Source organism: Arvicanthis niloticus, chromosome 2 (genome assembly GCF_011762505.2).
Source record: "Arvicanthis niloticus isolate mArvNil1 chromosome 2, mArvNil1.pat.X, whole genome shotgun sequence".
Taxonomy (NCBI): domain Eukaryota; kingdom Metazoa; phylum Chordata; class Mammalia; order Rodentia; family Muridae; genus Arvicanthis; species Arvicanthis niloticus.
This window is the reverse complement of record NC_047659.1, coordinates 26,318,132-26,330,625: the sequence shown is the minus strand read 5'-3', so window position 1 is coordinate 26,330,625 and position 12,494 is coordinate 26,318,132. Positions and strand designations below refer to the sequence as shown.

Below are 12,494 nucleotides of genomic sequence, written 5' to 3'. Positions count from 1 at the left end.
TACATCAAGTGACTGCTCTTTAGAAAGACTTTGAGAATGGGTAGAGCAGCCTCTCTCATTTGTGAATGTTTTTATTGATGGCAATAACTTCTACAATCAACTGACTGTAACTGGAAAAGATTATCTTACACATTCTGATGAACATAACCAGAACCAAAGCTGAGGCTGGGAAGACGGCTCAGCTGGTAAAGACCTGTGCCCAAGTCTGAGTAACTTTGCTCCCAGGACCTTATGGTGGATGAAAGGAATACACTTCTGCAAGCTGTCTGCTCATCTCCACATTCATACACAAATGACATGCACATGTATGTTGGATAAGTGTGCATGTGCACACATGGACCAAACTAAAATAATTGAAGGACAACATAAAGCTAAAGTTGGGATTTCTTTAAAACAGAGGCAGTGCTACAAAATGGTAGCATCAGTCACTGAGTGAAAATTTGTAACCTGTCAGAAAATGGCTTGAGCCAATTTTAAAAAATAAGTTCATATGTCTATCTATATGTATATGTATATACATACATATAGAAATGCCTAAAAATAATATACACATATACATATACAAATCACATACATATATCCATATTGATTTGACACAAGACTGTAGCTAAAAGGCTCATCACAGACTGCTTGGAGAACACTGAAAGTCCTTATCTCAGATTGTTTTTTCTGAAAGGCATCATGTACTGGGACTCTTGCACTTAATACAGGTCTAACTTGGTACTTAAAAGAATTATCATAAGGATATTTTAATTCAGCTAATTGTAATTTGTTGTTATATAGAAGAAGAAATTGTGTCAAAATTTATAAAATTTTATAGAATGAACTAAAAATCTAGAAAAGAAAATGACAGTAAGAAAAATAAAACCAAGTTCTTATATGAAACCTTAATAAAGACTTACTACAAAGTGTATAAAATAGTATGTTTATTTATGGGAGAAAACCTACTTATTCAGAATATTTGAAATGTATTATAAATTATCATCATTAGTCAAGTAAATGCTTTATGTGAGTTATTTTAATTTAGTCTTTCAACAATCTGAAAAACAAAATCCAGTAGATCATTTTACAGAATGTTAGTTGAGGCATGAAGACAGTAAGAAACCAAGCAGGCAGTTTCATGTTGAATCTACAAGGTAGGTGCAGGGACACAGTTTAAATGTGTCCCAGTTTATATATGTACATGTGTCATCAGAGTCAAAAGAATACTCAGAACACAGATGAGCACTAAGCATGGGTTAGAACTGTCTGCCCTTTTCAATCAGCACATTGAGCTGGTGAGTTATAATTGCTCATTAAATGGATTGTTCTCCCTGGTGAAATGGGAACTTATGGAGACTCGATGTATCATTTTGATGATATAATAAATTAAGTGCTTTCTCAAGTGTCCTGAGGTTTTTCTACCTTTTATCTGAACTTGTTCAGAGTAATACAGGTTGGGTAATAGCTTCTCTTCATACCAGGACAGTTGGTATCTCAGCATTTTCAATAGAACTTCCCTCAAATTTGAATCTCATATTAAAAGAAATCAGAAGAAACAATCTTACAGTTTGTATGAAAATACAAAAGAGCCCAAGTTCACACACACACACACACACACACACACACACACACACACACACAAAACCAACAAAAACTAAACCTTCCCAAACCTAGCAAAACTATTATTAATTGCTAACTAAAAATTCAAGAGAAACCAGATTTTAAGTACGTGTACTCTAACGGAATCTGGATAGTAGAGCACTATGGGGAGAGGGAGGTAGCTACAAAGTCTCTTGCCTCAAGGGATGTATCAATTGTATCTGGTTCAAATAGTGACAAAAGTACACTTCATAAGAAAGCTAAGTTTTATACTGTTATTGAAAAAAGAATTTTTAAATCTCTATTTCTAATTTATTTTAAAACGATTACTAAAGTTTGGTTTCATAGTCCCTCATTTCACTTTACAAGACTTCCTGAGATAGACAATAGTGGCCCATTTTTTAGGTCATATATTCACAGTGTCCCAATGTGGTAGGTAAATTTTAATGTGCCTTTTCTGGTTTGTATAGCTCATATTTCATTTGAAAATTTTCATATACAGCCGGGATTTGTAGTTGTAAATACAGGTAAGCAGTCATACACCAATAACTCTGAATAAAAGTCTATGCTGGAGGAAAAAAAATGGCAAATTAAACTCTAATTGAGTGAGCACAGTAATTATTTATGAAGCTGCAATTTCTACTTACCTTGAGTGTCCAATTTCTATAGATATTTTCTACACCACACAGCGTTTAATATCTATCTTACGGAGGCAGAAGTGGACATCTCTGATGCTCTCCTAAAAGAGAAGCATACGATCATATGAACAAGTGTATACAAGAATTTCATTTATTTAAATAGAAAAATCTTCAAGTTTGACTTTCTTATTAAAGAAATAAATTAATTATCTAATGCAAGGAGAAGTTAGGTCTAATTTAAGTAAATAAACAAATCTAAAAATTACATCGAAATTTCTCTTTAGAAAAATCAGGCAGTTCTGTCCAATATAAATTTTAGCATTTCTCTCTCTCCTTTTATATATTTGGAATTTATTGTTTATTGGGTTGGAGTGGAGTGTGGTGGATTTTAAGTCTTCATGCACTATGGAGGTCAGGAGACAACCTGCAAGAGGCAGTACTCTCCTCACCATGTGGAGTCTAGAGATGGCGTTCAAGCTGCTGAACCTGTCTGCAAACTCTGACATGCAGAGGCCTGTCCTGAGCCACTGATACAGATTTAGATGCATGCCATAGGGGGAGCATTTTCTATAGGACTTCTAAACTATCCACTTTCTGTGCATATGTTTAGTTTATTTTCAGATTGTAATTTAATTACAGCATTTTTCTCTTCCCTTTCCTCCCTATTCCTCTCTCAGCTCACTTTCAAATTCATGGCCTCTTTTTTCAATTATTATTGCATGCATGTTTGTATATACACACACACATCTAATTATGACCTGTTGATTCCAGGTAATATCACTAATATGTAAATTTTCAGGGCCGGGCAGTGGTGGCGCATGCCTTTAATCCCAGCACTTGGGAAGCAGAGGCAGACAGATTTCTGAGTTCGAGGCCAGCTTGGTTTACAGAGTGAGTTCTAGGACAGTCAGGGCTACACAGAGAAACCCTGTCTCAAAAAACCAAAAAACCAAAGAACCAAAAAAAACAAAAACAAAAAAAAAATTTCAGGGCTGTTTGTCACTGGACAGCTAATTGGGACTGTTCTCTATTTCCCATCTTCACTCAGTTCTATGTTAGAAATTTGTTCCTTATCCATAGTTCTTACAAAATATAATCTGAATTATATTTGAACTGTTTTAGAGCTACATAAAAACTTTACTAAGTTCAAAATTTCTGGCTTGTGAAAAAGCTAAAACTCTTTTCTTATCACTTGAATACCCCAATCAGTATTTTATACCATCTTATGAAAGCTTGGCAGAAAAAGTATTTTTATGAAGAAAATGACTGTGATTGACAAATGGATTTATCCAGAGAACATACCCTTTACTCAAAAAGCTTTGTTTCTATTACCTGACAGTACAATCGTGGAGAAAATTTTAATGCTACAGGGTCATTCCTTTAACAGGTGGTTTTAGAGTCTACCAAGTTTCAAGCTCCACACAAATAAATTTGAATACATTACCATTGTTCCTTTTATTCATCACTGTTGATCCCTGTGTTTGTATCTGCACATTAACATACTTGAGACACTTTTAAAAATACTAACATGAGGTTGGTTGTAAGTTATTCTGTCTTAAATTTTATCATGCTAACAGTTTATATTAAAAAACAGACTAATTTGAAATGCAGTGTTCTATATGCCTTAAAATCCATTAACCATGGCTCAAACTTGAAATATAAATTTATAGCTTTAGCATATTTCCAATCTCTTAAAAATATGCTTTCTTAAAATATTTCTGAACATGTAATTATAAAATTTAGAAATGTGTAGAGGAAAAACATGCTGTCTGGTCTCCCACAGCTGTAGTAGTGAACCTGCTGTCTTGTCTCCCACAGCTGTAGTAGTGAACCTGCTGTCTTGTCTCCCACAGCTATAGTAGTGAGCATGCTATCATGTTTCCCATAGCTGTAGAAGACCATCTATGCAATTTTCAAAATACTAATCAATGAATCCTAAAAGTAACTTTAAAAACACTTTAATTTACATTTTCAGTGATTCAATCAAAACATTATCATTGTAAGAAATTAATAAAATAAAATCCCAGTAATTCAGTGTAACAGTAATTAAACATTTGAATAAATAAAAATATTTATAGATTATGTTTCCTTTGTAAAAGTCTCCAATTTTTTAACAAGAATTTTAATCATGTAATCCATGCATGATTTATGTTCAGAACTATTTTGTGAAAGAGAATAATTTTACCTAAGTATATGAAAACTGCTGCTTAATACTAGTTAAGATCACTAGAATGTTTATTCCAAATTATTTCTTCAATGGACCTTGAATTAGTGTGGTTCACATGTAACTGTTACATTTCTGTGGCTAAGAGCAAAAGATCCTACTAGATCTAGCTATGACCCTCTGAAAAATTCAAATATGACTGTGACTCTTACCCACTGACAACATTTTCTTCAGCTCACTTGGCTCATGTCTACATAATCTGGCTTCATTAGGCAATGTATTAAAATATGGAGGATCTGAAGTTCCCTTCATATTGATAATCTTTAGGCTTCACAAAGCACTAATAACAAATGAATTATGTTTGTAAAAATAAGCAAACTCTTGGTTGGAATAATCAGTTTGGTCCAATAGAACTGTTCCCTTACCTGCAAGGGCAAGTTGGCCTTGAAATGCAATGCTCCTGCCTTAACCTTTCTTGTGCTGGGAAAATAGCAGTACTGTCATGTTCAGATCCAATGGCATACTTTCATTATATTCATTATTCGGGGGAAACTAGTTAATTTGGGGTTATGATTATTTTCTAGTGTAATTAGATTTTTAGGAAGTAATTAGAAATTTTCTTGCCGGGCGGTGGTGGCGCATGCCTTTAATCCCAGCACTCGGGAGGCAGAGGCAGGTGGATTTCTGAGTTCGAGACTAGCCTGGTCCACAGAGTGAGTTCCAGGACAGCCAGGACTACACAGAGAAATCCTGTCTCGAAAAACCAAAAAAAAAAAAGAAATTTTCTCAAACACTGTAACAGAGAACATTCATATGCATAGAAAGAGAGAGAATAATGGCCCAGGTTACTGTATGTTGTTGACATAGTTATGTCTATGCCAAGTACTACACCACATCAGCCCTATGAGAGTGGCAAAGACTTCCTTGGGTGAGTTTCATTGGGACAGCAAACCCGAGTGTGAATATCGACAGTTTGTGTAGAAAATGTCCACCATAGCTTTCTCTTCTAAATGTTTATGGTCTGATGACTGTGCCCCATAGAGACTCTGCCTACTGAGATTAGTGAGATCCACTTCCTTTTTCAGATGTATATACTAGTTCCACCTCCTTCTTTCTGTGTATACAATAACTATGCCTCCTTTCTAAAAAGCATGGGGCCACCTACCCATCCTCAAAAATTTTGTCCCGAATTACTCCTGTCTAAAAAAAAATGCAGGGACAAAAATGGAGCAAAGACTGAAGAAATGGCAATCCAGTGACTGGCCCAACTTGGGATCCATCCCATGGAGGGGCACCTAACTGACACTATTATTGATGCCATGTTGTGTCTGCAGACTGGAGCCTAGCATGGCTGTCCTCTGAGAGGCTGTATCAGCAGTTGACAGAGACAGATGCAGATACTTGCAGCCAACCATTAGACTGAGCTTGGGGACCCCTATGGAAGAGTTAAAGAAAGGATTAAAGGAGCTGAAGGGGATTGCAACCCACTAGAAAGAACAACAGTATCAAGTAACCCTGACCACTTAGAGCACCTAAAGACCACACTATCAATCAAAGAGCATACATGGCACCTCCATGGCCCCTGGCACATATGTAGTAGACTGCATTGTCTGGCCTCTGTAGGAGAGGATCTGCCTAATCCTGTAGAAACCTGATGCTCCAGGGAAGGGTTATGCTAGCAAGGGTGAGGTTAGGGTGGGTGGCTATATACTCTCATAAGCAAAGGTGAATGCGGATGGGGTAAAAAACTAAGAAAGGGGGACTGGGAAGGGGGGCAACATTTGGAATGTAAATGAATAAAATAATTTAATAAAAATTAAAAACAACAACAACAACAAGCTTTTGTGTTTAACTGTTTATAACTGTTTAACTGTATATAATAAAGAAACTGAGACTTCAGGTTGCTATGGCTTCTTCATGAGAGCCCAACCCACTTGATCTCACTACTTTTCTGTCCCTATATCTGCAAGTTTGTGCTTCATTCTCCTTGATGCCTCTGTTAGGTTAATCCTAGGAGTCATGAAGAACACTGTATATATGGACATTCTTTTGTTAGGTTTGCTGACAGAAACAATTACTGAGCCAGCAGGATGAAGTCCACTGAATAGGTTTGTGATTTCATCCATTACACTTTTTTAAATTGGATATTAAATTTACATTTTTGATTTTATCCCCTTACCCCATTCTTCCCACCACCCAGGAACCTCCTATCCCATACCCCTCTCCTCCTGCTTCTATGAGGGTGTGCCCCCACCTCCCCCCCCAACTCCCACCTCCCCAACCTCGAATCCCCCCCCCCCCCCACTAACCCCACTCAGTGTTCAGCCTTCACGGGACCAAGGATCTCCTCTCCTGGGAATTGGAGAAGTGGCTCAGCGGTTAAGAGCACTGACTGCTCTTCCAGAGGTCCTGAGTTCAATTCCCATTACTTTTACTTCTATAAGGTCTTCTTTCAGATTTCAAAAAAAAAAAAAAAATGAGTTTTTTAAAAACAATTATAAACCACTCAAGGCTAAACAAATGGATAGATTGTAGAGAACAACAAGGTGAAAGGATAAAATGATGTAAGCATGTCTAGATTACATTTATATTACTTTAAAGAATCTCGAATGTTTTACAAAATAAAAATAGCCAAAAAGAAAACTTGGCACAAAGCATCCAAGAAATTTGGAAATACGCAAAAAGACAAAATCTATGAATATAATATGAATGGATAGAGGAAAGAGAAGAAACACAGGTCAAAGGAACAGAAAACAAAATCATAAATGAAACTTTGAAACTTTCCCCAATGTAAAAAAAAAAATGCCTATCAAGTTACAAAAAGCATACAGAACATCAGATAGAAGAGGATCAGAAAAAAAAATTCCCCACGACACATAATAATCAAATATCCAGTATACAAAGGATGGCTGTAAAAGCTTCATGGGGAAAAGACAAAGTCACATATAAAGGCAGGCACATTAGAATACCTAACTTCACAAAGGAGACTCCGAAGGCTAGAAAGTCCTGAACTCATATTTTAGAAATTCTGGAGAAACCACAGATGCTAGCCTAGATTTCAGACATCAGCAAAATTATCAATAATGATCAGTTAAGAAACAAAAATATTCCAGTAAAGCCCTAAATCAACGCGATTTGAGTCCATCAAAACAGCTCTATAGAATGCACTACAAAGGGTTAACTATATCCAAGAAGACACAAGTAATAATCCCAGAACTATTCATAGAAAAGGAAAGTTAAAAAATAGGATTCTATAAATACAACTCATTAATAACTTTCAAAATCAATGACCTTAATTTCCCAATAAAACAAATTGCATTAGCAAAGAGTATTCATTCTACACATCCAAAAATAAAACAAACAAACAAACAAACAAAAAACCCAAATCTATGTCACTTTGAAGTAAAAGAATGGGAAAAATGTATTTTAAGCAAATAGATCCACAAGCAAGCAAATGTAGCTATTTTCATAACTGACAAAAAGATTTTAAACCAAGACTAATCAGAAGTGATAGGTAAGGACACCAAATACTCATTTAAGAAAAAAAAATTCACTGATGATTTCACAATTCTAAATATTTATGCACCAAATACAAGGGTACCCAAATTCCAAAAAGAAACGACACTACATGCTAAAACCACATATTGAAACCTCCACTCCTTAGAGGTCTGCCAGAGCCTGACATATACAGAGGTGGATGCTCACAGCTAAACATTGAACTGATCATGGGGTTCCCAATGGAGAAGTGAGAAGACTGAAGGAGCTGAAAGGGTTTGCAGCCCCATGAGGAGAGCAACAATACCAACCAACCAGAGCTCCCAGGGTCTAAACCACCAGCCTGGGAGCACATAGGGAGGGATGCACGGCTCCAGCTGTATATGTAGGGGAAGATGGCCTTGTTGGGCATAGGTGGGAGAGGAGATCCTTGGTCCTGTGAAGGCTGAACGCCCCAGTATGGGGGAATTCCAGGGTGGGGAGGTGGGAGTGGGTGGGTGGGTGAGGGGACATCCTCATAGAGGCAGGAGGAGGGAGGATAGGATAGGGAGTTCCTGGGTGGGTGGGGGAAATGGGATCACATCTGAAATGTAAATAAAATATCCAATAAAAAAAGAAATAAAAAATAAAAAGAACAAAGTCACAACAAGGTAATTCTGGCACATAACAAAATAAATTATCTTGAATGCTCAAGATGGATGTGCCTTGCTGACTTAGTTAGGTTTCTAGAAAGAAAGAAAGAAAGAAAGAAAGAAAGAAAGAAAGAAAGAAAGAAAGAAAGAAAGAAACCTCCGCTCCTTGCCCAGGCACAGTGATAGATGGCGACTTTAATACTCAACTCTCACAGATTATTGACACAAACCCCAAGTAGAACAGAGTTAAATAACTACATAAATCAAATGGCTTAACAGATATTTACAAAATATTCCATTTAACACGAAAGAATATGCTTTTTTCTAATCTGCTCATTGCTTTATCCAAAACTGCCCAAATACTAGGATATAAACCAAGTCTCAACAGATATAAGAAAACTGAATAACACACTGCATCCTATCTGAGTTCGATAAATTAAAGCTAGATATCAGCAGCAATAGAAATAGCAAAAACTATACAAATTCATAGAAACCCAACAACTTACCACAAATCAAAAATGGGTCATGATAGAAATCCAGATGGAAATTACAAACATTCTTAAATGGAATGAACATGAAAACACAATACATCCCAATGTCCAGCAAACCATGAAGGCACTAAGGGCTAGGCTAAGTGAGTATATCTAAACCTGGTGAGACCTTGTATTACCTTCTTAACTATATGTCTGAAAGCTGAAGAACAAAGAGAAGAAAACAATGCCCCAAAGGGGAAGAAATGGAAGAAATGATCTGACTCAGGGATGAAATCAATGGAGAAAAAAAAAATCAATGAGATGAATGTTGTTTGAGAAAGTCAACAACACTGACAAACCCTTAGTCAACTTAATTAAAAGAAGACCCCCCCCCCAAATTACAGATGAAAAGGAAAAGGGGACCAAAGCAGTCAGATTTCTGATTGATGCCAGCATGCTCTACACATCAAGTTCCAGGACAGCCAGAGCTACACAGAAAAATCCCATTTCAGAAACAAAACAAAACAAAACAAAACACAAAAAAAGAAGAAAAGAAGAAAGAAAGGAAAAGATAAGAAAGAAAAGGGAGGACATTACAAAGAAAATGCATAGATTCCTAAGGTCAATCTGCATTCTACCAAACTGGACAACCTAAAGGAAATGAATCCATTTACTGATATATACAACCTGTGAATGTTAAATCAAGATGAAATAAGTGAAATTAAATAGACTCAACACGGTAGGAATTAAAGGTCTCCCAACCAAAATAAGCTGAGGACTACATGGATTCAGCACAGAATTCTACTAGTCCTTCAAAGAATTGATGCCAACACTTCTCAAATTATTCTACAAACCAGAACCTGAAGGAACACTTCCAAAATCTTTTAATCTACTAATACCTCAATAACGATACCAAACAAAGACCAAATAAAATTACAGACTATTATCTTTTATGAACATGGATGATAAAATTTTTGATAAAATACTTGCAAAGCAAGTCCAAAAACACATCAAAAAGATCATCCACTATGATCAAGTAGGATTCACCCAAGAGATGTAGACATACTTCAACATTTGTAAGTCAATAAATGTTATCCACACACAAGTAGACTGAAAGGTAAAACCTCATGATAATCACATTAAATGCAGAAAAGACCTCAGACAAAATGCAAAAAGGCTTCATGACAAAAGCCCTGAAGAGACTGGATATACACAGACATACCATAGCATACACTAAAAGCAATTTATGGTAATTATTTGTGAAAAGTGCCATTCTACAGATTGGGGATAGAACATCACCAATTATATACCTGATAGAGGGTTACTATCTAGAATTTATAAAGTAGTAAAAGATGACATAAAAAAATTCAACTAAAATGAGTTATAGAAGTAAGCAGAGTTCTCAAAAGCTGAAATACAAGTGGTGGAGAAACACTTAAAAGGATGGTCACCATACTTAACTGTCAGGGAAGATGAAAATCAGAACTACTGTAAATTTCATCTTACAAAAAGTCAGAATGACCAAGATCAATAAAAAAATGACAGCTGAAGAGAGCACACAATAGGCATAACATTCACCTTCTTTTTACCTTAATAGTCAGTACATAGAAAACATACTTACAAATTATTCTTCTTTCTTTATAAATGGTTTGTATGTCAAACACTTATTTTTGTACTCTGGTCATTAGGATACATCATCTCCACAAAAAGTATTACATTAAATGCTGAAGTACTGTGGGGAGCCGACAGAAGGCAGCTATCATCCTTGCAGCCATCTTGAGCCATATACCCTGACAAGAGACTTAATTACAATAGCCTACAACAGCTGAGCACACTCTGATAACATCTTGTTTTAGATACCCAGGATTTTCCGTTGGGTGTGTGGGACTTAAAGGTGTGTGACTTAAGGGTGTGACTTAGAGATCAGATTTAGAGACAAGGCCTAAGGGCATGACTTAAAGGCATGACTTAAAGGCATGGCTTAGAAGTGAGACATATAAAAGGCAAGAGGCAGACAGAAGAAATTATTATTAGGTATTAGGGACTTGGCACTTGGAGGAAGAACTTGGAATTAGGTAGTAGGCACTTGAGATTAGACACTCGAGACTTGGAAAGAGAACTAGGAATTAGACACTTGCACTTGGATGAGACTAGAACTTAGAACTGGAAACTTGGAACTTGGAGGCACTAGGGACTAGGAACTAGGGACTAGGAACTCAAGACTTGGGACTTGGACTAGGAAGAGAGACTGACGAATATACGAGATTGAATCACACTCCGTCTGGTCCATTCTTCACATCTGTCCTCACTCTCTCTCTTGCTGAACCCTGACCGGAGGACTGAAGCAGCTTGGGGCAGCGTGGGCTCTAACAATTTAGCCCCCAAGGATTTTGGCAGTGTGGGTTCCAACACTGATAGAGTGGTCCCGGACATTTTGGCCCCCAATTGTGGGGCAGCTCAGGCCGCAACAACATACTACAATAATTTTATTAATTAAAATTCATTTAGAATGTGTTATTATACATGAAGAAAACAAATAGTGAGCATTTTTATTCATCAGGTATCACTCATTGTGAATCTTGCACATTTAATATAGTTATTATTCAAAGCATCCTTATGGAATATATTCTGAACCATTTTTATTCAGTAAATTAAGATAACAAGGAAAGGAGATGAAAATAACACCAAAAGTTGACAGGTTTAAGGCCAGGATGTAAAGCAAGCAATTATTCTCTAAGACTTACAATATTAATTCTTAAAATTACATTCACTTTGAAATTACTTGAATTATAAAACATTAAGATTTAAACAATACGAAATTTAGAAAAAACATACAAAAGTTACTCATGTTGTAGCAGAGACAAAACCGGTCAAATTGAGCAAAAAATGTTTTATATAGACTGGTAGCTTAAGGGGAAAAAGGCAGGCAGAGACAGATTAATCAACCAATGTGAGACTTGGAGAAACTCTGAAACTTTGCATATAGAAACAGAGAGGGAAATAACTCATCAGTGTAGAGCCTACGTCAGCACTGAAAAATCAAAGGCAAGGTAAACATAGTTATTGAAATGGACAATAATGGCCTGACCTCATATGGACAGCACAGGGAAAGTGATTTTATGGAGGCATGACTTCTATGGACCTTTGGTACTGGCTATCAGTCATGGTGTTTCCAGGAATGAAACAGATATGAAGCCTATAATATTTTCATTTGATCTGTAGAAGTAGAAAAAAAAAAACTTGAACAGACGAAAGGTTACACTGGACAGTAGCAACAAGGAGTCTTGGCCCATGAACTAATTTCCAGATTTGAGGCCCAGCACTCTGTCAATGAAGGTATGTTCCCCTCCCCCAACACACCTCCCAAGGAAGTACTGTGCTAAAATACCGGAGTTATACTGTTAGCCTTTCCCCTATCATTCCCCATAGAGAGCCATAGGCTTTAATAAGAATAATTGTACACTGCAAAAAAACAATCAGATTTTTCTCGTGTCTATTAGAGACTAGTTTT

The 12,494-nt window shown here is 36.4% G+C and overlaps 1 protein-coding gene across 10 annotated transcripts in view; it reads right to left on the bottom strand.

The window, feature by feature from the left end:
- The window catches only part of Mbd5 (methyl-CpG binding domain protein 5), a 353,158-nt gene that overhangs the window by 190,164 nt on the left and 150,500 nt on the right, over positions 1-12,494 (bottom strand). For all 10 annotated transcript variants that reach the window (XR_013108584.1, XM_076928716.1, XM_076928718.1 and 7 more), the window contains one exon: positions 2,229-2,320. The gene's annotated coding sequence lies outside the window, so the exon portion shown is untranslated. The remainder of the gene's footprint in view (positions 1-2,228; positions 2,321-12,494) is intronic.